This window comes from Phoca vitulina, unplaced genomic scaffold (genome assembly GCF_004348235.1).
Source record: "Phoca vitulina isolate PV1807 unplaced genomic scaffold, GSC_HSeal_1.0 scaffold11, whole genome shotgun sequence".
Taxonomy (NCBI): domain Eukaryota; kingdom Metazoa; phylum Chordata; class Mammalia; order Carnivora; family Phocidae; genus Phoca; species Phoca vitulina.
Genome location: NW_022589714.1, coordinates 41,014,494 through 41,039,801, shown reverse-complemented (window position 1 = coordinate 41,039,801; position 25,308 = coordinate 41,014,494). Strand labels below are relative to the sequence as shown.

The 25,308-nt window shown below is 39.6% G+C and overlaps 1 protein-coding gene across 4 annotated transcripts in view; it reads right to left on the bottom strand.

The window, feature by feature from the left end:
* The window catches only part of USP49 (ubiquitin specific peptidase 49), an 83,456-nt gene that overhangs the window by 11,722 nt on the left and 46,426 nt on the right, over positions 1-25,308 (bottom strand). The window lies entirely within an intron of this gene.

Genomic DNA, 25,308 nt, shown 5'->3' with positions numbered 1-25,308 from the left:
ATGTTTGTGTACCCCCCTTTCATATGCTAAAATATCAACACCTTCCACCCACTCCCCCCAAAGGGGACGCAGGGCCTTTGGGAGATGATTAGGTCATGAATGGGTTGACCCTCATGGGATGAGCCTTCACTAATGGGATTTTTAATGCCCTTATGAAACAGTTCCCTCACACTTCACCCATGTGAGGACACAGCGAAAAGCCAGTGTTAACGGTCACGAACCAGGAAGTCCTTACCAGACATGGAATCTGGTGCCATGATCTTGGACTTCCCAGCCTCCTGTGAAAAATGTTTGCTGTTTATAAGCCACTCAGTCTATGGTATTTTTGTTATAGCAACCCTGAGGGACTAAGACAATGTGAAAAGAACATGTATGTCTTGTAGAAAGGGTGGGAAAATGTTTACTTTCTTTACTGAAAGTATAGGTAAGTACAGAATTAGACAGATCTGACTCTTAGGACAAGTGGTGGAGTGGCTACTGGTTTAACCAAACTACCAAGCAAAAAGAAAGAAAAAAAAAAAGCAAATCTTCCAAATGATATATGTGAAAATGCTTTTTAAAAAAATAACATATTGAGCTTTTTTTCCCTTTTTCTTCCTGTCTTCCTAACATTGCTTCTTCAAATATTGTTCCTCAGAGAAGCCTAAGGGGCAATTTCTCCAAAGAGAAGAGGCTATAGACAATTATTTTAAAAGAAAACTTTTTATTCTTTGGAACCTTGACAGGTTTTTTTTTTCTTTCCCAGTACCAGTATTTGAAATTCCCTAAAGGTAGTTCCTCTTATAAAGTGAACTTCCTTCACCCCCATTTCTTCTCCACTTTCATTTCTGTGAGCAAATGAAGTTCCATGATTATGGAGTCACCCAGAGAAGTATTTTTGTTTTGCTTTTTTAAGATTTTATTTATTTATTTGACAGAGAGAGACACAGCGAGAGAGGGAACACAAGCAGGGGTAGAGGAAGAAGCGGCTCCCCACCAAGCAGGGAGCCCGATGCGGGACTTGATCCCAGGACCCTGGGATCATGACCTGAGCCGAAGGCAGACGCTTAACAGACTGAGCCACCCAGGCGTCCCACCCAGAGAAGTTTTAAGTCCAGTACACTCTGAGTAGTCCCTTTAGTTGGTTTCCAGATGCCCTTTTTGGCCTGGTACTATTGCCAAAAGCCCCACAACTATACCACGGGACCAAATTAGAGATCCTTCCCATTTTTTATTGCCCATTCCAGATTGGCAAAGGCCAAGTCCCTACATAAGAAACCCTTAAAATCATACAAAGGAAGTAACCTAGATGATTTTCAGTCAGATCAGATCATGCTTTTCCTTTGAGTTCTTTCAGAACTTAGTTTCTCCTACATTATTTTTCAAATTATTGATTTGTTACTAAGTGCCCTTTAAGACAGTTCTCTGGATGTATTTATCCACTTCCTAACTAGATATTATCTTCAGAGAGAAGACCCTGTGTTATATTTCTTTTTTTACTCCATTATAATTTTGTGGGTGCTCTACTCTTAGTGGTCAAAGGTGTTCTGTCAGAATTACCTTCCCACACAGTCCAGAATGGTACTGAAATAACCATTTGTTTACTTTTTATAGGGCACAGCCAAATTAAAACACACATACATTAAAAGATGAGATGGTAAATAAATGAATTTTCTTTTTGCTACTTACTACAATCAAGAGTTCCAGTTGGGTACACATGATGCTTACAACCAATTACTGGGGACACAAATGAAAGTCAGTAATGGAAGAATGAAGGGGGGAGAAAAGCAAGAGATTGGCAATTCCCAAGTTTCTCACTTACTTAATATTTTTAAAAATGTAGTTCCTGAGCCACTTACCAGCATCAGAATTCCCTAGGATACTTGTTATATGTACAGATTTCTGGTCACAACTCCAAACCTGATGAATGAGAGTCTGGGGAGGGGTCTCAAATCTCCATTTTAAATAAGCCCTACAGATGACTCACTTGTACATTAAAACCTTAGAACCACTGCACTCACCCAGTAAATTATTTAGGTATGAAGATGTCCTCATGGAAACCAAAGAAAGAATTTTCTTTCTCAAAAGCTTCCACTTTGACTAACATTGCCCGGTGGAACTTTCTGCAATGATGGAAACATAATTTATCTGTGTTGTCTAATACCATATTTACTAGCCTCGTGTGCCTACTGAGTACTTGAAATGTGGCTAGTGAGACTGAGGGACTGAACTTTTAATTTTATTTAATTCTAATTAATTTAACTTTAAATAGTGGCTGCATGTGGCTAGTGGCTGCAATACTGGATAGCACAGACTTAAATACACCAGGACATATGATCTTTAGCTCACTCGGCTTTTCTTTTTGTTTTCTTTCCTTCAAAAGATTCAGTACTCGCTGAATCATATCTGAATAGCCTCTTCTTAGGACTCAAAACCTGGCAGATCCCCATTTTAGCCAACAGGAGCCTTGATGTGTCTTCAGGAATTTAATTGTCACTGAGATCTTATCACATGAAACAGCACAGCTTCAAATCCTATGAAGAGACCATCTCTGTGAACAGGAATACAGCAACACAACACCGGGAACACTGATGCCTTGCAAAATCAACTCCTGTGCTAGAAAAAATATGCTGGAACAACCAAAAGCCAAAACAGAAAAACACTAAAAAACCATTCCACACCCTCTCCATTGGAGAGCTGTCAAATGGAAAGGGCACTCTGGAAATTCTTCCTCCGATTTCATTTTCTGATCTATAAATCTGCTGATCACGCACATCCCTTCCTGCACAGCCCTTTCCCATTACAAATCTGTCGTGGTGACTCACTAACCTGCCATATGGCAGAGTAAATCCATTCAGGAAAACACAGGGCTACTTTGCACCTCACCACAGTGATTTAAGCTAGGCAGACTAGCTTCTCTAGAGGAAAAACCATATCTGGATCATGAAATGGAAACCACCCAAAAGTGACACAAAAGAAAAAAGCCCCTTTAACCAACATACAGAATAAAGAATAAAGAGAACACAATCCAGGTACACTTAGTTCAAGAAAGAATGTGTTTAACTTACCTCTCATACATACTCTGACCACTTTAAGAACAGGCCTAACACCCACAGGCATAAAGAATTCTGTTTTACATTTTTCTGACATGTACACCTTTTCCTTCATAATTCCCAAAGCTCAGAACAGTCCTAACATTTCCACTTAAAACAGACATCACCCAGTGTGACAGGCACCCAATATCCAAGAGATAAACTTGCAGTGTAACTGGCAAAGAACAAGATGTGCCTTAACAGTTCTCCATCATTAAGTAGATCAGCAACTTTCAATGACTGTCCTGTACACCATGGATTGATCTGCATATGGGGTAAACTTGACAAAATATTAGCTTCTGCTTCTTTAATTACCATAATTTTATTTTAAAAAAAAGAATCAACTGGAGCTAAAAAACATAATCACTATTTAAAAGCATTCTACTATAGTTAATATCACTAAATATTAAATTAAAAGGTAATGAAATCCTCAATTCATGCCTTTTGTTCTGCTAAGGAACTTCTAGACTTATCCCATTATTTTTTTTTAAAGTCTCTGTATGAGATGACTGAATATTACAATCATCTTTCAAAAATCTATAGTTAAAAAATATGATTGTCTTTTAACTGGACTAGTCCAATTGCTCCCATGTAGAAAATCTCTTAGCCGATTCTAAATGTGTAACTGCATCATCAGAATAAAACTTCTGGGGGAGAAATCAACAAAAACCAAATAGGAAAAAAATAATCTCCTTTGGGGAGATTTCCATTTCTTTTCTCTCTCTCATCATATTGTTTTCTTTTCAGTTCTTAACTAAGGACAGTGGAATAATCCTGCCTGGTCTTGGTGAGACCAAGTGGCATAAATTCCAGCTTCAGAGAGAGTAGACACTATGGTAACATGCTGACAGCCTTCATTTACATAAAAGAATACTAATTACGTGGTATCATCAACATCTGCGATTCTGCTCACTGCCATATGCGACAGCGCAGGGTATTTTAACCCTTCAACTTACTAAATGTACCCTAAATTGCATGTACCACAAAACTCACAAAGACTCCTTGAAAAGGCACAGTGAATACATTTTTATAAATAAGTATTAAAAATGAATTTTATTTTCAGCTAACATTTTATTTCCAAGAGATATGGGAAAATATAATTTAATACCAACATACAATTAAGGAAAAGATGAAAGATACAGTTAATAACCCAAAAGGGAAGAACGCTACATCCTAGAGTATTACTCAGGGCTCTAAAAGGCTGTATAATAAATACAATGAAACTAGCCTTTTGAATTTTTAGATGCTGGCTAAAACAAGACAAAGGCAATAAATACAAAATAAGAAAAACAAAAAGTTGCAGCAGAGCCTGAGAGGGATGAGGTTAGTGAAAGAAAGTGTTCAGAAGCCCTTTGCTAAGGCAGTGTATGTGTGGGGATGTGGCTCAGTGGAGTGGAGTGTCCCCCACACACCGCTTCTCCCCTTCTCCCCGCTCCCCTTCTCCCAGGATGTGGGGGGGGGGCGGGGGTGGTGGTGGAGGGTGACTTATCAGTCAGAGCATGGCTCAGAGACTCCCAGGGAGGCAGAACTCTCTGAGAGGGTTTCAGAGGCTCTGACTAAACGTGTTCTTTAGCTCTCTGACCCGAGAGCTGGGACGGAAGGCAGCAGCAGGTCACCGTATGCTGCCGTGCTGGGTGTGCCCGAGCCTTGTGAGCTGTGTCACTGCTCACCTGGCCTCGGCCATCAAGTACTGGTGTTCAGGAATGAGTGTCTAATTGCGGGTGAGAGCAGAGTGCAGGTTATGCCCATGTGGTAATGTCTCTCTCACTTGCATTAGGACCTGCCTTCTTGGATTAGAAAGGAGTAGGGTTCATCTAGGAAGCTCTGAGCAGGGCCCACAGCCCTGCTTTGTCCGGGGGAGGGGCTGTGCCTGTGGCCCAGAAGGGAAATGACAGAGACAGCACAACCATCAAGGAATAAATGCTCTGCTCTGTGCCAAACACCAACTTCTCTGACCATAGTAAGAGCAAGAACTGGATGTAAGCCCTCCGTACCTTCAGTCTCTGCTCTCTTGTTCACCTTTCTCTCCAGATACACACAAGTCTCTCCTGTCTAGACAGAGAAAGAAGGACATACAGACAAAAGTCTGCCCTGCCTCCAGATGATCACTGACACTGCTGTTGGGCTCTTTCTCCTTCTGCCCACCTTATTTCTGGCAAGATAATGTGCAGCTGCATCTTCCTCACAGTTCACTCCTTAACACATTCATTTCATGGGAACTATTTACACAAAGGGCATTGGCAATTTCTTTATAGCTAAGTTCATTAGCCTGAATTTTAAGCCACTGTTCTCTGGTTTTCTCCCTATGTCTGAAATCACACCTTCCCTGTTTTCGTGTCTCTCTCTTCCTTAAAATGTACGCTTTCCTCAAGACTCTGCCCTGAGCTCTCTTTCTCAGTGATTTCATCTATTCCTATAATGTTGAGTATCATTTCTATAATGTATTTTAATTTTCACAAATACTATCTAAAGAGTACTTTATTGATATAGTTTATATACCATAAAATTCACTCATTTAAAACAGAACTCGGGGCGCCTGGGTGGCTCAGTCAGTTAAGCATCTGACTCTTGGTTTCGGCTCAGGTCATGGTCTCCAGTCGTGAGATCGAGCCCCACGTCAGGCTCCGCACTTAGCAGGGAGTCTGCTTGGTATTCTCTCTCTCTCTCCCACCCTTCTTGCATGCACACGCTCTCTCTCTCTTTCCCTCTCTCTCAAATTAAATAAATAAAATCTAAAAAAAAAAAAACCCATACAACGCAACAATTTGGTATATTCAGAGCCCACAAGTACTTTTGAATATGAAATCTTTCCATTTCATTGCAGAGTCTCTATCTTAGGTTGAATTTTCACATTCTGATACCTGCATTATGTATACTACTATTAATAGTATTTGCAAGATGAAGCTATTGAACGTGTTTTGCACTTTTTGTTTATTCATTTGGTAGCCGTGATGATCACGGACTGAAATATATACAATTTCATCCAGGTCTCCAGGTGCTCAAGATAGAAAAGATGACTGATAGGGGGTTAGAGAGTTGCCATCTGTGGAACAAAGCTAAGCTAGCTGGCCTTTGACAGATCCGACTTTTTGACTGATTAGCCTAATACTCTTGCCAAAGAGGTCTGTGCCTAAAACTTAACCCCTTGTCCAGATCTATAGTAGACTGGGGACAAGGTGGCCAAAAAAGAGTGCTCACAAGAAATTCTGAATCCACATGGAAAACACACACAGGAGCACGTGTGCTCTTAAAAATGTTACCTGTGACTCCACAGAGAAGTGGCAGCCAAGAGTAGAAGATAACCCGGTTGGCTGTGTAAACATTAAACAAGTCTAATTCAGAGCTTAATAATTTATGCTACCTCCCAATCAAAAAGGCCTATTTGCTACAACCTGATGTTGTTTTGGCGTGGTCTACTTGACAGGCTAGTGTTCAAGCAAGGTCCAAACTAAAGGTTCCCTCTTCTACTCCACTGCCGTATGGAAAATTTCTATTGCCACCACTGAGAGAATCAGGGTCAACCTTTACAAATCTGACCACAGGAATCCTGGCTTGTAATCCTGAAGTACGCCTCGAAAACACTAGGTTCTCCACAGCAGCCAGGCAGTCAGTCATCAAAAATGTACACATATGTCAAAGTGTATACATATGCCAAAACTTCTTGGATTGTGCCCTTTAAATATGTGCAGTTTATTGTATGTAAGTTACACCTTAGCAGAGCTATTAAAAATTACACAAACACACCCAGTGAGGAATTTACCCCTAATGAAATAATGGAGTGAAGCAGCAGCTCCTTCTACTACTAGGTGAAAGCTACCAGGAAACTTTATCAGGAGTGGGTAAAACTGACAACACAGACTCCACTGATCATTTTACACTAAAAGCAGGATGATCACACACTACATGCTACATGCTGATAGGATGCAATAAGGGGTTCACAGCAGCATCACCTATAAAGTACTCTGGCTGAAAGAACTGAACCTGAGTCTAGTGAAGCATTTGGATCTAACTACCAGGGTATGAGAAATGTAGGAGACAGAACATGCTACCACAAGGCTGCAATTAGCCAGATTACCAAATCTGAGTGTGGCAAATGCTATAGGATCAATGATCTGAAGTCTTTAACAAATACATGGCATAAAGAAAAAAGCGGGTGGGGGGATGGAATTACTATAGACTATGTGAAACTTAGAGACATATCAGCCACATTCAGTGTGTGGTTCACATTTAAATCCTGATATCAACAAACCAACTATAAAAAGATGTTTTTCAGACAACTGGGAAAAAATGTTTTAAAATATTGTCTGCCTCTACCTATATCACTATATTTTTTAACAGTTTCATTGAGGTATAAGTGACATACAATAAACACATGTTTAAAGTACATAATTTGGTAAGTTTTTGACATATGGTATATACTTATAAAATCACCACAATCAAAAGCATGAACACATCCATCACTCCCAAAATTTCTTCATGCCTCTTTGTAATCCTTCCCTCTCTACCACAACTGGAGAAATTTAAACATAGACTAAGTATGAGAAAACATTAATTATTTGTTTAATGTGACAGTAGTATGGTGGTTATACTTTTTTGTAGTCTTTATATGTTAGAGATATCTCAAGTATTTATAGGTGAAATACGATGTATGGAATCTGCTTTAAACTATTCTTGGGGGGAGTGGCAGGAAGACAGATGAAACACTGTCAAAACATTCATAATTGTTGAAGCTGGTTGATGGGTACATGGAGCTCATAATGCTATTCTCTTTATTTTAGGGTGTGCTTACAAAGTTCCATAAAAATTGTTTTAAGACAGGGTTGGCTGGGTGGCTCAGTTGAGTGTCTGCCTTCGGCTCAGGTCATGATCCTGTGGTCCTGGGGTTGAGCCTTGTGCCGGGCTCTCTGCTCATGAGGTGGGGAGTCTGCTTCTCCCTCTTCCTCTGCTCCTCCTCTCTGACTGTGCTCTCTCTCCCACGCTCTCTCTCTCAAAATAAATATCTTTTTTAAAAATTGTTTTAAGACAATAAAGAATATACTCTCTGGTAGCAAAAGAAAACCGTGAAACAAACCTATCACAAATTAGAGAAGTTTTGGGACACCTTTCATCTCTATCATCATTTTATCATCACATCTAGTTTTACTTTGAAATGCACCCTCCCCACCCTACACGAACACACCAAATCAAACCAGTAGTTTTTCTCAGCAGCATTAGTCACAGAAGATGGCTGGCAAAATACCCTCTGGTCTGGGCCTCAAATATACCCTTTAGGATCAGGTGGCAACTTCTTTGCAGGCCCCCCAAAGTTGCTTCCAATAACTTTACCAGATTTTTGCCCATAAGAACTTCCTGAGTATCTTTGTCTTTTGGGTTCACAAAGCCACTTTAGCCAGTCTGTTGAAATGCTCTTGCTTGGTCTAATGTTTTCTCCCTGAAACTTCTTCCATTATTGGAAAAGAAAAACCCCCTCATTTTTTCACAGTTCTGCTCCTTCCTCACTAACTCTGATCATCCAGGTGTCAAGGAACTCATCTTATACCTTCCTAAGTCTGGCTGTGGTCTCCGCAAACAGTAGCAGAAATCTCTGACCCCGGGCAGACACAAGTTACTCCCAGGCCACATGATGTTTGGCAAAGCAAAATGTGGCCACATGGATCCAGTCCAATATTCACAAACATCACCCAACAGGTTGTTTTCCAGTTGAGACTCTGGAATAACAGTCTTCTCAGAGAAACAATGTTATAAATAGCACGTCGGCCAGTTGAAGCCCATCATGTATCTTCAGTATAGTACTAGAATACTAGCACTACCAGGAGGGAAGCTAACTACCAACTGTATTATTTTGAGAAAATTAATTCAAAGTTTCAACTTGAAATGCCAAGAATTGCTCTCCCAGCTGCAGCCCAGGCAGTGAAATTGGGAAATCTCCCTCCTCCCACTCCCCCACGTGGCTGAAGAGGGCTTTCCACACATGGACATTTGTATGGAAGACACACATATACGGTAGGAACTGCCTGTAGAGGAAAAAAAAGAACAATTTCTGTGAATGGAAAATAAATCTGACTAGAATTTACAAACTGATTGTCAGGATTAGATGCCAGTGCTGGTTATTTCAGTGGCTGTTCCAAGAAATAGGAACCTCCTCTTCCTAATGTCCTGTTTCTTAAAATGATAGCAGTATATTTAGTTCTGGGCCTTCCCCATCAATACACCAAAGCACATCTTTCAGGACAAAGGGCCATCATATTTTGCATGATTGGAGACACAATTTTTGAGCACTTTATTTCAAGAGCAAAGAAGACAAATGTCTAGAAAGAAGGGCCAGATACAAAGGGGTATTTGTTACACACACACAAAAGGAGAAAACTGGAAGCTACAAAGAGAACACTCAGGCACTTTAATGGAGAACAGATTAAATAAATTATAAATGGGCCATATAATGGAAACCATCAGTTGTTTTTTGTTTTGCTTTCTTTTATAAAGAGGCAGACCTATTTGCACAACGATTCAAGATACAGTATGTGAAAAAAACAAAGGGGCAGAATGGTGTATATAATATACCATCATGACTGTTTTAAAAAAAACTATACACATACAACCTCCCTGCCCCCTCACGTGCATTAAGAGGTTAAACAAGAAACTATTAACAGCACACACACCATGATGGCAAACTGGGGATGGAGATGGAGAGGAGATTCAGTCATCAACCTTTGTACCTTTTGGGAGAAAGAAATCATGTGTTATCTATTTTTAAAAAGATATGGCACTGAGGAGACTGTTTCAACAGTCTTAAAAATTCAGGCATCAGCAAGATGACTGAAGATAAGCACAGAACATCGATGGTTTATTATGTTTTCATTAGAAAAGGACGTAGAGACAGGCAGTCGGATGATAACTTATGGTGTATGGAGAACCTACGGAATTATATTCTAGTAGCACTAATCGTTGCACAGGGAACCCCCCTCACTCCCTCTCCATAAGCTTATGACCAGCAAAGTGCAGACCTCTCGATATAGCGGAGCCTCCATTGGTCAAGCGTCAATCACGTGAAATTTCGTATCAGCCAAGGTACCAAGGTAATTTCTACTCTACTCGCCCAGGGGCCACTACCGAAATTTGTCCATAGAACTGATTTCCGTGGGCAGGCTCTTGCCTTTCCCAACTCTCAAGAGATCTTTCCTTCCTTCATGGAACAGCTCCTCACATTATTTCAGTTTACTGGTCAGCAAGCTACAACTCTCAAAACCCAACCAACCTCTCTGAAGAAGTGTGAGTGTGAGAGTGCGCTAGGGGGCGGTGAAGGCAATCAGCTAAATGGTGGAGGACCCTCCATACCACTCCAAGTACAAAAGCCACACAATAAGCCTGTTTCTCAGTCTGTAAAATCAGAAGGCAATAGTATCTACTTCAAAGAGTTGTTCTTGAGGGAGGCTCAAATAAAATGGCCATGTAACTGCACTCTGAAAGTGCATGCCTCTAAGCAAAGTACTGGCTGACTTGGCCACCCTGTCACCTATCCCTGAAAACAGTTATTTTTGCCTCCATAGGGACTAAAGTTGGGCTGGCTAACTGAGCAGCTTACAGTAATTGGTTGTCTGATCTTGATTTTACCCAGACAGTTTCGTTTAGTAAGGCATTTTTAATAAAATACTCTTAAACAAGAAAATAAATGATTATTTTATATTAAAAATGAGAAAAATCATTATTTTCCCCAAGCACATTAAAGATTTTTTTCTAATATTATCTATTTCTCTTAGGTCTTTAAGACCTTTAGTAGCAACACAATGCAAGGGAAGTAAAAGTCCAATTAAGATGTTAGAAACAAACTCATAGCACCATAAAATGCAAAGAAGCAGAATCAGTCTCCGCTCCCTCTCCAGTGGGGGTATGCCCATTGAATATTTACAGGTCCCACAGAATGTGCTGCATGGCAAAAATATAAAAGAGGCCTTCTTTCAAATAAGGCATAGAAGGCTTTTCAAAGACATGAACTGTGCATGAACCCTCATCTCTCGTATAAGAATGAAGCAGAAGTGCTTCTGGGAACTCAACTATAGTAAGCAGACACAAGAGAAAAGACAGCCAGTGCACACCCAGGCAATGAACTTCATGTAGTTTAAATCCCACAAATCCCGGCCACCTCTGCTCTTATTTTAGAGATGCCAACCCTTCTGCCCTGCCAGTGAGTCCCACCTTATGGATTAAGACAATGACATCCTCATTAAAGGCAAATATAGAATCTTATAAGGGAAACACACAAAGCCAATCAATGGTTAACAGCTAAGCGCAGATTAATTTACCATAGCAGGAAGTGGAAAGCAGAGCTCTGAGGGACAGGGTGCTGTGTAGATAAATATAGTGAGGAAGAAACTAAAGAGGGAGAGAAAGTCTGAATCACTGCTTGAGACCCCACAGAAGACTTGAGCCATAAGGGGTAATGGACACCAAGGAGGGAGGGCCCTAAAACAAAATATGTAAGAACACCCAAACAATAAGCCTCACAACTTCATAATTTTTTCCAGCAACCCTCCCATGTCGCCTCTGGTAACTGTGCTGAACATTGTACATAACCACCAAATTATATCAGTGAGGTATAACGAAACAAGGGATATATGCAATTCATTAGCTTTTAATACATATGAATAACTAGAAAAGTAATTATTCTAAAGTTAAACCTTTCATTTCTGAACATGTGTTGTCTGAGCCTGACTTCTTAGTAAACTTCAGTTTGTTATTTTTTAATTTTTATTATTTTTAGGGGGGAGGGGCAGAGGGAGAGGAAGCGAGAATCTTAAGCAGGCTCCACACCCAGCACAGAGCCCGACGTGGGGCTTGATCTTGAGACCCTGAGATCATGACCTGAGATGAAATCGAGTTGGACACTTAACCAACTGAGTCACCCAGATGCCCCTTCAGTTTGTTATTTTTAAGTTAATGGTCACTAATTGGCTATAGCCAAGGGTAAATAAAGTGCCCAATCAAACCACCTAACTCAGCTACAGCAAACTTATCAAAACATATACATCATCACTATACCTACCACTCATATGAGAACCTACCCAAACTAATAAGAACTAAACTGCTTTGAAGGAACTATCGATAAAAACTATCTAATATTGGCAGAAGCAAAATAATAAATAATATTCCAAGAGGCCAACCAACACATCTCTAAGAAACCATCTAATGCTTTACTAATTCCAATTAGAGTCTAGCTTATGAGTCTGCTGGTAAAGAAAATACCTCACAAAGGTCCAGATATGCCCTGGACCTTAATAAGGAAGGAGGGCAGGACCATTAAGGTGTTGATGTCATTGAGTAGGTTCAAGAAATAAGGAACTTTTGGGGCACCTGGGTGGCACAGTTAAGCATCCAACTCTTGGTTTCAACTCAGGGTCATGAAATCAAGCCCTGTGTTGGGCTCTGTGTTCAAAGTGGAGTCTGCTTGAGACTCTCTCTCCCTCTCCCTCCGCCACTCCCCCCACCCCCGTGCGCATACATGTGTGCACGCGCGCACACGCTCTCTCTCTCTTAAAAAAAAAAAGGAACTTTGTGTTCTCACATGATAATAGTACCAAATGTCTCTAAAAGAGTAGATAAAGATTTATCTTCTGAGATTGAAGTTAGAAAGGAAAAAAAAAAGTAGTAAACACAATAATCCATCTGTTAAAAATACCAAAACCCTGAGGTCTGAGTGACTGCAGGGTTCTGGGGCCCCCACACCCAATCAAAGTAACCCAGGTATAACCTCAGAGACCTAGGGAGAATATGACTGTCCTAGACATATGAGCCTATACCTGACTATGGACTAAAGACCACAGGTAAGAGGGAGCATTCTCAGAGTAATAATGAAACAGTGCTCTTTCTACATGGCATAGGGGAACAAGCCCCCAGTCTGTAAATACAACTACTTGAGCCTGGTGATATCAAATGAGGGCCAGAAACCATTAATCACTAAAAACATTCAGCAGACTTCCTTTGCATCAATTGCTTGCACAGAAAACTAAAATTGATTTTCCATGTACCTTGCCTTCAGGGAGAGACTGTAATAACCACCAAGTTCAAGTACTAGTATGCTTAACACTTACATTTCTCACTGTAAATGAATCTTCTAATTGTTTTGGTCACATAAGTCATTTCCCAAGAAACTGGACATCGTATCGTGTTCTCACAAAATTGAGGTTCTGAACCTTTAGAGTTAAGGTCTAAACCCTAGTTATGACTTCACCAAGGTAATGCCATCTGCGAGGGCTAGCAAAAAGCTAGCTGGCAATTTCAGGGGTAGTTCTCTATCTAAGATCTAAGTAGAACACAGACAAAATTTCTAGATACTTTCTGGTATTTTTATAATTAACTTGCATTATAAATAATTGAACTATCATTTATTGGACATTACTATATCCAGACACTGTTCTAAAACTTAATGCACATCAATTCTTCTTGACAACTTGATGAGGTAAGTGATTTTAAACTCATTTTAAGAAGAATAAGAAGGCTCGGAGAGGTAAAGAATCCTCTCCAAGGTCACACTGCTGGTACATGGCTGAGCTGTGAGATAGATTCCAAAGCTGGCTCTTAACCAAATGTGACTGACTACTGTCCGAACTTTAGATTTTTACAATCTAATGTGAAATATCTCATTGTTTTAATTTTCATTTGCTTAATTACTAGCTTAATGTTGAACATCTTTTCAAATAACTATTGACCATTTTTGTTTTCTTTTTTGTGCACTGAAGAAAACATACACTCACCACTTACCCAGCACTCAGATGAGAACTTACCAGTAAGAACTTAACTGCTTTGAAGGTGCTATCAACAGATATATATATCTAATACTGGCAGAAATAAAGTAATAGGCATTACATATTCCAAGAGATCAACCAACCTTTGCCTACTCTTGGATTGGATTGTTGGTCTTTTCTTTATATATTCTGGATACAACACTTTTAAATTTACACCTGTAAATTTAAATTTACACCTGTAAATATCCTCTCTTAGTCTGTTGCTTGTCTTTTGTTTAAGGTGTCTTTTGTCCTGAATAAGATTTAGTTAATGCAATCATATGATGCAATTTAGGATTTTATATTTTATGAAATCCTTTCTTAACTCAAGGCAATAAAAGATATTTTTTTAAAAGATTTTATTTATTTGGGGCGCCTGGGTGGCTCGGTCGTTGAGCGGCTGCCTTCGGCTCAGGTCATGGATTCCAGGTCCTGGGATCGAGCCCCACATCGGGCTCCCTGCTCGGTGGGAGGCCTGCTTCTCCCTCTCCCACTCCCACTGCTTGTATTCCCTCTCTCGCTGTGTCTCTCTCTGTCCAATAAATAAATTGGACATAATAAATTCTCATCTGAGTGCTGGGTAAGTGGTGAGTGTATTTTTTCTTCAGTTCACAATAAATAAATAAATAAATTGGACAGAGAGAGACACAGCGAGAGAGGGAACACAAGCAAGGGGAATGAGGGAGGGAGAAGCAGGCCTCCCGCGGAGCAGGGAGCCGGAAGCGGGGCTCGATCCCAGGACCCCTAGATCATGACCCAAGTCGAAGGCAGACGCCCAATGACTGAGCCACCCAGGCGCCCCAAAGATATTCTCTTTACAGTATCTTCTGAAAGTTTTAAAGTTTTACACTTAGGTTATTAAAATACATCTGGATTTATTTTCCTATTCTCTTCAGCTGGCCTATCTGACTAGTCCCTTACCAAGACCACACTGTTCTGATTACTACAGAGACAAGTTCTGCAAATCTTGCCATCCTATACTGCCACTCTTCAACAATTCTTTTTCAATGCAGCCTTAGCCATTTTTGCCTCTTTACCATATGAAATTTAGGATAAGCTTGCAAAATTATTTTTAAAAATCCTCTTGAATTTTTGATTGGTATTGCCTTGAATCAAATTGCCTTATTTAGAGGTGGGGCGCCTGGCTGGCTCAGTCAGAACAGCATGTGTAGGTCTTGATCTCTGGGTCATGAGTTCAAGCCCCTTGTTCAGTGTGGAGATTACTTAAATAAATAAAACTTAAAAAATTTTTAAAATAAAATAAAACCTTATTTGGGGAAAAGTAACCTCTTTATGATAGTTAAGTCTTTCCATCCATGAACATGGTATCTCTCTGTTTATTCACGTCTTACAATATGTTTCCTCCACAAGACTAACCTATTTCTTATTTAGATATTTCCCGGATACTTGACAGTTTTTTATGGCTATGTGAATGGGATCTTTTTAAAAATATACATTTAATAAATAGCTACTGATGTGACTTTTTTTTTTTTTTTTTTTTTTTTTTTTTTTAAATATTTTATTTATTTATTTGACAGAGAGAGAGAGAGAGAGAGGCAGCTAGAGAGGGAACACAAGCAGGGGGAGTGGGAGAGGGAGAAGCAGGCTCCTGGCCGAGCAGGGAGCCCGATGTGGGGCTCGATCCCAGGACCCTGGGATCATGACCTGAGCCGAAGGCAGACGCTTAACGACTGAGCCACCCAGGCGCCCCCTGATGTGACTTTTATATTAGATTGAATCATATGAAATGACTGATATTTGACCATTTTTACCTACAAAAAATGTTAATTTCATATGGTTCAACCACAAAATCGCTGAACTCTGTTATTAGCTCTAATACTTTGTCAATTTTCTTGAATTTTCTATGAATAACCATATCTTCTTCAAATATAGACAGTTTTATCCTCTCTTTTCTATATCTTTTATTTCTTTTTCTTTTTTTTCTGGCATTCACCAGAAACTCCAATTTATTACAAAATAGTAAGATGACAGTAGGCACCATGCCCTGTTCCTAACATTAGAGGGAATGGGTCCACAGTTTTAGTATTAAGTATGATAGCTATCATAGGGGGTTTTGGTTAACTTTGGGTTAAGGAAACTCCCTTTTATTTCTAGTTTGGTAAAAAGAATATTTTAATCAGACTAAATATTAAATTCCATCTAATATTTTCTTCTGAACTTATTAAGAAAATTATATGACCATACCCCCTTAAAAATTAATATGCTGGATTATGTCAGTGGTGGATTTTCTGATATTGAACCACCCTTGCATACAATGATTAAAACCCATCTGGTCATAATGTTTTGTTTTGCATTTTTTTTTTTTTTAAAGATTTTATTTATTTATTTGAGAGAGAGAGAATGAGAGAGAGCACATGAGAGGGGGGGGAGGGTCAGAGGGAGAAGCAGACTCCCTGCCGAGCAGGGAGCCCGATGCGGGACTCGATCCAGGGACTCCAGGATCATGACCTGAGCCGAAGGCAGTTGCTTAACCAACTGAGCCACCCAGGCGCCCCTTGTTTTGCATTTTAATATAAGGATACATTTAATTTGCTAATATTTCATTTAAAATTTCCACATCCATACTCAGAAACGTGATTAGTCTTTCATTTTTTTCTGTCATCCTTCTGTTTTTGTAACAAAATTACACTAACCTCAAAAAATGAAATGGGTAGCTTTACCTCTTTATCTCTTCTCTGAAACAGTTTAATGCCTCCACAGTTTATCTATTCCATGAAGGTCTAGTAAAATTTACCTGTGCAGCTGTCTCTTCTAGACACTCTTTAGGATTGTTTTTGTGGTGGATGTAGCTAAGTTCAAAGCAAGACCCATATTTCCTCCCAGTGATCACAGGTCTTCAAGCTTTGGGGAAGTTTGTCTTGGTAATCCAGTGTCTACTTTAACCCCTGCAGAAATTCCTTGTTGTTTTATACTTTTGAAAGTATTCAAGTAAATAGTAAGTTCATGGTAGAAAGAGAGACAATAGTGGAGTAAATACAACAGATCCGCAAGCGATGAATATTCTTGAAAGCAGTATGCAGCACCAGTGCCAGCCAGCCAGGAGATTCTGATACACTGGTGCTACTTTTACTGAACTTCAGAGTATAACAGGAAACTCCAAACAAGATCACCGACATTATGGCTACAAAAAGTGATGCTAGTATTTTTGAAGTAAACTGATTATTTCCCTTCACCACTAGCACTTCTGAGCTTCCAAATGCATACTTAACATTAACCATGGCTCCAAATTACACAACAACAAAAACCTACAACTACCACCTCTAACAGATTGCCACTATCTGTGTGATAAAGCCCAAGTCCCTTAGCCAGACCTCTGTAAGTATTTCAAACAATCTCCAAAGTAGCTTTGCATGCAAACAGCCAGACTGGTCTGCTCACCATTTACTCAAAATCCTTCTAATACTCTTGTGCTCTCTCTTTCTCTCTCAAATAAATAAATAAAATCTTAAAAAAAAAAAAAAAAGAAACAGAAATTCTGGAGCTGAGGTGTGCCTGGGTGGCCCAGTCAGTTAAGTGACTAACTTCGGCTCAGGTCATGATCTCAGGGTCCTGGGATCGAGCCCCACATTGGGCTCCCCACTCAGTGGGGAGTCTGCTTGTCCCCTCACTTCCCTCTGCCCCTCTCCCCACTTGTGCTCTGTCTCTCTCTCAAATAAATAAAATCTTTAAAAAAAAGAAATTCTGGAGATGAAAAATACAATAACTGAAGTGAAAAAAATCATTAGAGGGGTTTAACAGCAAATATGATAAAGCAGAAGAAAAAAGCAGCAAACTTGCACAGGTCATTTGAAATTAAGTCAGAAGAACAAAAAAGAAAAAAGAATGAAGAAAAGTGAAGAGAGCCTTAGGGACTTATAGGACACTATTACGAGGACCAATGTACACACTATGGGAGTCCCAGAAAGAGAAGATAAAGAGAAAGGGGTAGAGAGCATATTTGAAGAAATAATGGCTGAAAACATCCCAAATCTGAGGAAAGAAATGGACATATATATTCAAAAAGCTCAAAAGACTCCAACTAAGATAAACCCAAGAAGAACCACAGCAAGGCACATCACATTGTTCAAAGCAACAAGAGAAAAGCTATTTGTCACATACAAGTGAGCTTCCATATGATTATCAATGATTTCTCAGCAGAAACTTTGTAGGCTACAATGGAGTGAGATGCTATATTCAAAGTGTTGAAAGAAAGAAAACCCCTGTCAACCAAGAATACTGTATCCAAAAAATTATCCTTCAAAAATAAAGGTGAAATTAAGACTTTCTCAAATAAGAAAAGCTGAGAGAGTTCATTACCACCAGTCCTGCTCTGCAAGAAATGCTAAACGGAATCCTTAGAAAGAAGAAGACAATAAACAGCAACACAAAAACAGCAACATAAAAATATAAGGTTATCCAGTAAAAGCAAATACACAGACAAATATAGTAACCTGTATTACAGTAATTTTTGGTATACAAAATTTAAATGATAAAAACATTTAAAAACTCTATAAATCTATGTTAATAGGTATCCAATATATAAAGATGTAATTTCTAACGTCAATAACACAAAGTGTGGAGGCGCCTGGGTGGCTAGGTTGTAAGTGTCCGACTCTTGATCTCAGCTCAGGTCTTGATCTCGGGGGTTGTGAGTTCAGGCACCCAGGGGCGCCTGGGTGGCTCAGTCGGTTAAGCATCTCCCTTTGACTCAGGTCATGATCCCAGGGTCCTGGGATCGAGTTCCGCTGAGCAGGGAGCCTGCTTCTCTCTCTCCCTCTGCCTGCCACTCTGCCTACTTGTGATCTCTCTCTCAAAAATAAATAAAATCTTAAAAAAAAAAATCAAGATCCAACTATATGCTGTCTACAAGAGATTCACTTTAGATCTAAGATTCACTTTAGATCACTTTAGATCTGAAAGTAAAAAGGAAGGAAAAAAAATTCCATGCAAATGATAACCAAAAGAGAGCAGGAGTTGCTATACTACTATCAGACAGAATAAACTTTATTTTTTTTTTTTTTATTTTTTTTTTTTTTTAATATTTTTTTTTTATTTATTTATTTGACAGAGAGAGGCACAGCGAGAGAGGGAACACAAGCAGGGGGAGTGGGAGAGGGAGAAGCAGGCTTCCCGCCGAGCAGCGAGCCCGATGTGGGGCTCGATCCCAGGACCCTGGGATCATGACCTGAGCCGAAGGCAGACGCTTAACGACTGAGCCACCCAGGCACCCCCAGACAGAATAAACTTTAAATCAAAAACTGTTACAGGAGAGGTGCCTGGCTGGCTCAGTTGGAAGAGCATGTGACTTCTGATCTCAAGGTTGTGAGTTCAAGCCCCATGCAGGGTGTAGAGATTACTTAAATAAATAAAACTTTAAAAAAGCTGTTACAAGAGACAACGAAGGACATTATATAATGACGAAAAGGTCAATTCACCTAGAAAATATAACAATTATAAACATATATGTACCAAATCTAAATATATGAAGCAGATTTTGGCAGATTTGAATGTAATATAGACAGCAACACAGTAAGATGCTTCAACACTCCACTTTCTTTTTTTTTTTTTTTTTTTAATTTTATTTATTTATTTGAGAGAGACAGAGAGTGCGTATACAAGTGGGGGAGAAAGGCAGAGGGAGAGAGAGAAGCAGGCTCCCCACTGAGCAGGGAGCCCGATGCGGGACTCGATCCCAGGACCCCGGGATCATGACCTGAGCCGAAGGCAGACACTTAACTGACTGAGCCACCCAGGCGCCCCAACACTCCACTTTCAATAATGCATGGAACAACCAAACAGAAAATCAGTAAGGAAATAGAGAACCTGAACATTATAAACCAAATGGACCTAATGGACATATACACAACGTTCCACCCAACAACAGAATATACATTCTTCTCAAGTGCACCTGGAACATTCTCCAAGGATAAAACACATGTCAGGCCACAAAACAAATCTTTACAAACTCAAGAAGACTGGAATTATGCAAAGTATCCTTTCCAACACAATGAAATAAAACTAGAAATCAATAGCACAAGGGAAACCGGAAAATCTTCAAATATGTGGAAATTAAACAGCACACTCATAAATAACCAAGAGGTCAAAGAAGTCACAAGGGAACTTAGAAAATACCTTGAGGCAAATGAAAGTGAAAAAACAACATACCACAACTATGGGATCCAGTGAAAACAGTGCTTTTAAGAAGGAAGTTTATAGCTGTAAATGTGTACATTAAAAAAACAACACCTCAAATCAATAACCTAACTTTACACCTCAAGAAACTAGAAAAAGAACTAAGCCCAAAGCTAGCAGAAGGAAGCAAATAATGAAGATTAGGTAAAAAAAACAAAACAGAATAGGGGGAAAAAAAGTCAATGAAACTAAGAGTAGGTTTTTTGAAAAGATCAACAAAACTGACAAAGCCTTACATAAATTAATTAGGACAAAAAGAGAAGATTTGAATAATTAAAATCAGAAATGAAATGGAAAATTACAACCAATTCCACAGAAATAAGAAGGATTGTAACAGGGTACTACAAACGACTGCACACCAACAAATTGGGTAACTTTGAAGAAATGGATACATTCTTAAGAACACACAATCTACCAATCTACATAAGACTGAATCATGAAGAAATAGAAAATCTGAAAAGACCAACAGTCAGTGAGGAAATTGAATCTGAAATCAAAAACCTCCCAATGGAATATAGTCGATAGTATCGTAATAGTGTGGTGACAGGTGGTAGCTACTCTTGTGGGAATAGCATAATGTACAGACTTGTTGAATCACTGTGTTGTACAACTGAAACTAATGTAACATTATGTATGCCAGCTACACTTCAATAAAAACAAACGATCTCCCAAAAAAGAAAAGCCCAGGACCAAATCACTTCACGGGACTAGACACAAATACATGAGAAGATATCTCATGTTCATTAGAAAACAATATTGTTAAGATGTCCACACTACCCAAAGTGATCTAGAGATTCAATAAAATCCTTATCAATATCCCAATGGCATTTTCGATAGAAATATTATCCTAAAATTCATATGGAATCTCAAGGGACTCCAAAAAGCCAAAACAATTTTCAAAAAGAACAAGGTTGGAGGATATATACTTTCTGATTTCAAACTGTTACAAAGCTGCAGTAATCAAAGCAGTGTGGTACTGTCATAAAGACAAACAGACCAACAGAATAGGACAGAGAGCCCAGAAATAAACCCTTGTTTTTATGGTGAAATGATCTCTGACAAGGGTGCCAAGACCACTCTATGAGGAAAGGACAGTCTCTTCAACAAATGATGTTGGGAAAACTGGATATCCATATGCAAAGGAATGAAATTGGACCCTTATCTTACACCGCAGACAAAAATGAACTCAAAACGGCTTAAAGACCTCAATGTAAGACCTAAAACTATACAATTTCTAGAATACAGGGGAAAAGTTTCATGGCATCGGACTTGGCAAGGATTTCTCAGATATGACACCAAAAGCACAGGCAACAAAAGCAAAAATTGACGAACAGGACATTACATCAAACTTAAAAACTTTTATGCATCAAAGAACACAATCAACAGAGTGAAAAAGTAACCTATAGAATGAGAAAAAATACTTGCAAATCATATATCCGATAAGGGGTTATATAAGGATATATAAAGAACTCCTACAACTCAACAACAAAAAAATCAAATAATCCAACTAAAAAATGGGCAAAGTACTTCGATAGACATTTCCCCAAAGATGATATATACAAATAAATGGCCAACAAGTATCTGAAAAGATGCTCAACATCACTAATCAGAGGAAATGTCCACTGATGGATGAATAGGTAAACTATGGTATATACATACAATGGAATATTAGCCTTAAAAAGGAAGGTATCCTAACACATGCTACAATATGGATGAACCTTGAAGACTAAGGCTAAGTGAGATAAGCCAGTCACAAAAAAGACAAATACTGTATGATTCCATTTATATGACATATCTAAAGCAGTCAAAGTCATAGAAACAGAAAGCTCCGTGGTGATTACCAGGGGCTAGAGAGAGGGGGAAAAGGGGAGTTGTTGTTTAATGCGTACAGAGTTTTAGATCTGCAAGATGAAAAAATTCTAGAGATGTTTCACAACAATGTAAATATACTTCACAATAACGAACTGTACACTTAAAAATGGTTAAGATGGTAAATTTCATATATTTTTACCTCATCAAAAAAAAAAGAAGAAAAAGCATTAAAACATTTGTTCAACACAAACAAGACTCGTGACTTCAGAGTTTACAATCTCATATGGAAGATAAGAAATAAACACATAGAACCCTAGATAAGTAAAGGCACCTCAGGTTGCCAAGGCAAACACCAAAAACTTTACTAAGAAGCAGGATAAACTACAGTTCAACTAATATTTACCTGCTTCCAATTGGTACGACTGATGCCGTCATTTGGGACTTCACTCTACCCCAAAGTAATTTTTCTTCTAAACCAAGAGGATCTACACCCACCAGTTCAGATGAATGAATTCCCCAACCACTAATCTTCAGACCAGGGTAAAATTGGGTAATCTTCACTGGCCAGGGTAAAATTGCTATCTGTTTTGTTCCTGCGAAACTGTTCTTTATTAGATTATATCTCACCAGCATTCTTGGTGTTAAATGCCCTTTCTGTAATGGTGATGATAGCAGAAGGTAGTTTGGGTTGGGGTGTGTGTCTGTGCGTGCGAGCACAAGTGTGTTATTTGACAGATCTGTGAAATTTTTAAAATCTGAGAACCACTGTTTTAGATAAAGTCCTCTTAGAATAAAGCCTTGGAGGGCCTTTTAACCTAACTTAAGATTCTGATTCTAAATGTCACATTTCTATAGAAATGGGCTTCTCATAGTAATTGCCAGCATTGGTGTTGGGTTCTTATGCTATAGTTTTCTTTTGGAAAGTATTATTATTTTTTTATTAAAAGAACTTTTATTATTTCATTTTCTGCTTCCCACAACTCTATGGTAGGTATTTTTTTTTAAGATTTTATTTATATATTTGACAGAGAGAGACATAGCGAGAGAAGAACATAAGCAGGGGGAGTGGGAGAGGGAGAAGCAGGCTTCCCGCTGAGCAGGGAGCCCGATGGAGGGCTCGATCCTAGGACCCTGGGACCATGACCTGAGCCGAAGGCAGACACCCAACGACCAAGCCACCCAGGCGCCCCAGTTATGGTAGGTATTTTTAATGCAACACATATAAACAAACGGAGAGGCAATATAGCACAGTGGTTAAAAGGTCAAGCCAAGCTGCCTGGGTTGGAATTCTAGCTCTGAGCTTATTAGTTGTATACAGCCTTGGGCAAATCATCTCTTTGGGCCTCAATTTCCTTATCCATAATATGCGAGCAATAATAGTTTCTACTTCATAGGGTTGTTGTAAGGATTAAATGAGTTAATATGTAAAATGCTTAGAGCAATGCCTGGCATGGAGTTAGAGCTCTAGAAATGAGTGTCAACATTTAGATTAATCCTGTGACTTGCTCCAGATCACAAGCTGACACTGCCAAAGAAATGCGGACTATGACCAGCTTGCTCTCTAAGATCTTTCCACCTGATTCCCACAAAGTCCCCTTTCCCATCGGTCAAATATTATAAAGGTAATGTAGAGGTACTCTGGGGCAAATTATTACTCTGGGCTCTTAGTCACCTCTTCAACTTAGTCCCTCTAAATCTGATCCTGCCATTTTATGGCTATAAGTTTGTTTACAATTTAAAGCTATCTTCATTCTGACCCCTTTTGGCCTGCACAAATTGAAGCTTGACACATTTAAGGCTTTAAGAACTGCTACCACTTTCAGTAGCCTCTCTCTCAAGCATGCTTTCTAAAATTCTCTGCTTTGCATTCCTAAGTTGCTGGTGTGTGATGAGCTGAACAGAGATAATTCAAGCAGAAGCGGAAAAAGAAACACTTTGAAGACACACTAAAGCAAAACTTCCAATGATACAGCACCACTGGGAACTCAGAGGAATCACAGTGACAGATAAACTGAGGGAGCATGGATGAGCACCTGGAATATCTCCTTCTGAAGAGAGGAGAGCAGGTGCAAACTGTGCCAAGCTCGGTACATGGAGTCTGCAGCTACAAATCCCGGACCAGTACGGGCAGCTGGTGGGGACCCGCCAGGGAGACAGCAATTACTGGTCAGTGGCTGTCATCTTCAGCTACAAAGTGTGGCTCCCTACACCTGCATTCTTCAACTAGTTATTTATTTCAGTGCTAAAATAACAGTTGGCCTTGAAGCATATTTACCCATCTGCTTAAAAAATAAAAATAGAATCATACACAAAGGGAAAACACACAAAGGGCTTAATGAAATTTGTACTGAGCCATCTGACAGGTTTTCTCTTTTCAATCCTCTTTGTACCTTACTATAGAAAAGTCCCTTAAAATCTGAGAACCCAACTTAGGTAAGTTTTTATGAAGTCTGGAAGTGAGAACTTCTGTTTTTTTACTCTGAGTAGCCACTCTTCCTCTATAGGGCCATGTGCTTCCGAAGGAGATGACCTCAGCACTAGCTCCAGAGGTGGGCCCTGAGAAGTGTCAGCCCATTTGTGCGTGGTACTCCCTGGCAATGGTCACTAGGCCGGCAGTGGGCATGTGGCCAAGGCTTGCCAATCAAATTGGATGGAAGGACATAATCCACATGTAGAGAAGAGGTATTTTCTCAGTGTAGGCATCTATTGGTTGTCTCTTTCACATTGGTTGAGAGTTTCCCATTTTTCTGTAGGCTAAATAATTTTATGTTCTGCCCTGGACATTTTCAATATTATGAGACTCTGCATCTTGTTTAAATCCCACGGAAAATGTTGATATTTTTACTTTAGTAGGCAATTGACCTGGTTGGATTCCGGTCCCAAGTTCCAACCAACCTTCTGTGGGGTATGATTTAAATGTCATTTCTACATTCAAAGTCTTTGCAAAGTTATTCCGATATGTCTGGCAGGAGCGCAACCCAGTGGCCAGTCTAGGACCCGGACACTGATTCATCTCATAGCTCAATACTCAAAAGTTTTTGGTATGCTGTTTGGGAACAGATCCATGCATGTGACAATTGAGGGGTGAGCCCAGGAGATCACAAACAACCTTATGGGGTTACTTTCCTAAGTTCCTCCCTCTCCACTGTCTCCTAGGTACGTTTCAGTTCTTTGGAGCTCCCTTTTCCTGTCTTCCAGCCAGAAACCTGGGGCTTTTCTTATCTCATTCTACCACATAATCTGGGAGCTAGGCAGCAGGAAGACAGAGAAAGGAAAAAAGTAATGGGAGCTGATCCCCACCTTTTTAGGACGACAGCTTCTCCAACCGAGAGAAAGCTTCCCCTCCCTTAGAGCTTCGGGCATCTGTAAGCCCCTGCTACTGACACCGACCGCTCCTGAACACGAGATTTCCTGGGGGCTGGGGCACGACAGAACGATGACAAATGTTTTAAAGG